The sequence below is a fragment of the Somniosus microcephalus genome, chromosome 4 (genome assembly GCF_052327205.1).
Source record: "Somniosus microcephalus isolate GS21.2 chromosome 4, FLI_Smic_1.0, whole genome shotgun sequence".
NCBI lineage: Eukaryota > Metazoa > Chordata > Chondrichthyes > Squaliformes > Somniosidae > Somniosus > Somniosus microcephalus.
The window spans coordinates 88,768,123-88,772,669 of NC_140990.1; the positions used below are offsets into that span (position 1 = coordinate 88,768,123).

Below are 4,547 nucleotides of genomic sequence, written 5' to 3' on the forward strand. Positions count from 1 at the left end.
CCCAACTCCTCTTTCACCCCTACTCTCCATCCCCTCACCCCAACTCCTCTTTCACCCCTACTCTCCAACCCCCCTCACCCCAACTCCTCTTTCACCCCTACTCCCCAACCTCCCCTCACCCCAACTCCTCTTTCACCCCTACTCTCCAAACCTCCTCACCCCAACTCCTCTTTCACCCCTACTCTCCAAACCTCCTCACCCCAACTCCTCTTTCACCCCTACTCTCCAGCCCCCCTCACCCCAACACCTCTTTCACCCCTATTCTCCAGCCCCCCTCACCCCAACTCCTCTTTCACCCCTACTCTCCAACCCCCCTCACCCCAACTCCTCTTTCACCCCTACTCTCCAACCCCCCTCACCCCAACTCCTCTTTCACCCCTACTCTCCAACCCCCCTCACCCCAACTCCTCTTTCACCCCCTACTCTCCAACCCCCCTCACCCCAACACCTCTTTCACCCCTACTCTCCAGCCCCCCTCACCCCAACTCCTCTTTCACCCCTACTCTCCAACCCCCCTCACCCCAACTCCTCTTTCACCCCTACTCTCCAACCCCCCTCACCCCAACTCCTCTTTCACCCCTACTCTCCAACCCCCCTCACCCCAACTCCTCTTTCACCCCTACTCTCCAACCCCCCTCACCCCAACTCCTCTTTCACCCCTGCTCTCCAGCCCCTGTCTCATCTTCCATTGACATCAATGGAACGTAGAATGACAATTGATATGTCAGAATTTGACAGATATTTACAATGATTCTAGAGGCTTTCTTTATTCTGTCCACTTGAGGAGTGTGATAACAGACTTTCTCCTGTGAATATATAACTGTGAGTATTGGGTCGTGATATGTTTACTTATTCATCTTGTTGACTCTAAAAATTGAGTCTTGTGATTTCAGACACCAGATAATCAAGCTCACAACAACAGATTGTGTTTTACTGACTTTATTAACAGCACTGCAAAAATACAGACAGAGTATAGTTACCCGATCCGGACAGAGCACTCTTCTCCCCAGGTCTGTTCTAACAAGCTGCGACTACACTGGCGATATTTATATTTAACTTGTTTACTACATTATTGACCTGGCCCTGCCCAAACCAGAACCACAAGGATATCTGTGCATTGTTCTGACTGTGGCCACAAGGCTGTGTCACTATCACACACACACACCGTTTCCTTGTTTCACATCTCCATACACAGACCATCTCTTTACACATCCCCTTTCTACACAATTGCAGCCGACATGAGCAAGGACGTGCGGCTCAATAAAAAGCACACTCATTTCATGACAGCAAAGGTTACACTGGGACAAATCTTCAGTTATTTTCCATTACAGGCAAAATGCAGAGCGGTCCAACAGCACATGGCACCTTAACAGAGTCTCATCGGCCTACAATATGGATCTGGAGGATTGGGCCATGATCTGTTTACTTGTTCATCTCTTGTTCAATACATTTACTGAGTGCATTTAAATTTAAAACCAGGTTCTGAGGCGTGATGCTCTATTCACACATCGAAGGTGAGAGAGATGCTGTGGGTCACACGCTAAGTCCAGTAGCTGAAAGTGATTGACAGACTGGGTTTTGTGTTTAGTGATCCCGGGCGTGTTACCGATACCTTCCCTGGATACCAAGGCTAGGAGAGGCACTCTGGAATGTATGGGGAGCTGGGACTTGTCCATGAGAGTAACCGAAGGTCTGAGGACTGAAATAATCTATATTTAGACAGGAGAAAAGGCCCAAAAATGGAGCAGTCAGTAACAGGATATCAATTAATCTCTTATCTTGGAGGAAACAAATACTCGACACACTGTGTGTTTGAAACAAAGCCAACTTATTTGGCATTGATCCAGAATATTAATCTCCAGCCCAGTTATAGGGGTCATTAACATCAACAGAAACAAACCCCAACTGTCAGAATGAACATGGTTCAGTCCTGGATGTGATTATCAGCAGCAATAACAGCAGAATGCAATTTTGGCAGTAATGTGTGAATTCGCTGGTGTGTCCACAGGTTGGATGCCTGAATGAATCCCTTCCCACACACTGAGCAGGTGAACGGCATCTCCCTGGTGTGAACTCGCTGGTGTCTCTTTAGGTTGGATGAATCACTGAATCTCTTCCGACACACAGAGCAGGTGAATGGCCTCGCCCCAGTGTGAACTCGCTGGTGTCTCAGTAAGTGGGATGAACAAGTGAATCCCTTCTGATACACGGAGCAGGTGAACGGATTCTCCACAGTGTGAGTGCGTTGGTGTCTCAGCAGATCATTGCTGCTTTTAAAGGTCTTCTCACAGTCAGAACATTTAAAAGGTCTCTTATCAGAGTGAACTTGCTGGTGTCTCAGCAGGGTTGACGACAGAGCGAATCTCTTCCCACACACGGAGCAGGTGAACATCTCTCACCAGTGTGAACTCGCTGGTGCATAGTGAGGTTGAATGAACAAGTGAATCCCTTCCCACACACGGAGCAGGTGAACGGCCTCTCTGCAGTGTGAACTCGCTGGTGTTTCAAAAGGTAGGGTAAACAAGTGAATCGCTTCCCACACACGGAGCAGGTGAACGTCTTCTCACCAGTGTGAACTCGCTGGTGTACCAAAAGTTGGGATGAACGAAATAAACTCTTCCCACACACAGAGCAGGTGAACTGCCTCTCCCCAGTGTGAACTCGCTGGTGTTTAGTGAGGCCGGATGACTGAGTGTATCCCTTCCCAGACTCTGAGCAGGTGAACTGCCTCTCCCCAGTATGAACTCGCTGGTGCGTAGTGAGGTTGGATGAATAAATGAATCCCTTCCCACACTCGGAGCAGGTGAATGGCCTCTCCCCAGTATGAACTCGCTGGTGCGTAGTGAGGTAGGATGACTCAGTGAATCCCTTCCCACACTCGGAGCAGGTGAATGGCCTCTCCCCAGTGTGAGTGCGCTGGTGTCTCAGTAGGTGGAATGATTCAGTGAATCTCTTCCCACACACGGAGCAGATGAACGGCCTCTCCCCGGTGTGAACTCGCTGGTGTCTCAGCAGGTAGAATGAATTAGCGAATCCCCTCTGACACACGGAGCAGGTGAACAGATTCTCCCCAGTGTGAGTGCGTTGGTGTGTCAGCAGATCATTTCTTCTTTTAAAGCTCTTCTCACAGTCAGAACATTTAAAAGGTCTCTTATCAGAGTGAACTTGCTGGTGTGTCATCAGGGTTGATGACTGAGCCAATCTCTTCCCACACACGGAGCAGGTAAATGGCCTCTCCCCTGTGTGAATTCGCTGGTGTACCAAGACGTGGGATGAACGAGGGAAACTCTTCCCACACACGGAGCAGGTAAATGGCCTCTCCCCTGTGTGAATTCGCTGGTGCATCAAAAGGTGGGATGAACGAGGGAAACTCTTCCCACAGACGGAGCAGGTGAAAGGCCTCTCCCCGGTGTGAACTCGCTTGTGCGCCAAAAGGTGGCTTGAACGAGTAAATCTCTTCCCACACATTGAACAGATGAATGGCCTCTCCCCTGTGTGATCTTGCTTGTGTGTCAAAGGTTGGACTGAGCGAGTGAATCCCTTCCCACACACGGAGCAGTTGAACGGCCATTCCCTAGTGTGAATGTCCTCATGTGACATAAGGTGGGCTAAACGAGTGAATCCCTTCCCACACGGAGCAGTTGAACGGTCTCTCCTTGGTGTGAACTCGCTGGAGTTCAGCGAGTTGCATTGACTGGCTGAACTTCTCCCCACAGTGAGAGCAACTGAATGGACTCTCAGAGTGTGAAGGAGCTGGTGTTCAGCCAGATGGAATGACTGCCGGAACCTCTTCCCGCAGTGAGAGCAACAGAATGGTCTCTCGTCAGTGTGAACTCGCTGGTGTTTAATCAGCTCCTCAGAGGTTTTAAAGCTGTTCCCACAGTCAGAGCATTTAAAAGGTCTCTCATCAGCGTGATCAAGTTGGTGTGCAGTGAGGTGGGATGAACAAGTGAATCCCTTCCCACACACGGAGCAGAATGGCCTCTCCCTATTGCGAGCTCGCTGGTGTGTCAGCATGCTAGACAATTGAGTAATTCCCTTCCGAGAGAGAGCAGGTGAACAGCCTCTCCCCAGTCTCCAGCTGGGCCAGTTAATTGAATCCCTTCCCACAGTCCCCACATTTCCACGGTTTCTCCGTGGTGCGGGTGTCCTTGTGTCTCTCCAGGTTGGACGATCAGTTGAAGCCTCGTCCACACACAGAACACGTGTATGGTTTCTCCCCGCTGTGAACGGTGCAATGTTTTTTCAGGCTGTGCAACTGGTTAATGCTCTTTCCACAGTCAGTGCACTGGAACACTCTCACTCGGGTGTGTGTGTCTCGGTGCTTTTCCAGTCACACTGATGTTTGAAATCTTTTCCCACAGACAAAGAAAACATTTCTCCTTCCACATTCAAAGCACGATGACATTCAGGTCTTGATGAATCGAGTGAATCTGTCAGCTCTTCACATGATGTTTGGTTTGAGTTTCTCGTTTGCATATTTTCCCCTTCTAATACCCTGTAAAAGGAATTTACAAAAGTCATCACTGTAAGTACAGGATAGAAAT

The 4,547-nt window shown here is 49.5% G+C and overlaps 1 pseudogene; it reads right to left on the reverse strand.

Moving 5' to 3' along the window:
- Positions 1–1,748: 1,748 nt before the first annotated feature.
- LOC147119480 (uncharacterized) lies at positions 1,749–4,017 on the reverse strand (annotated as a pseudogene).
- Positions 4,018–4,547: the final 530 nt, after the last annotated feature.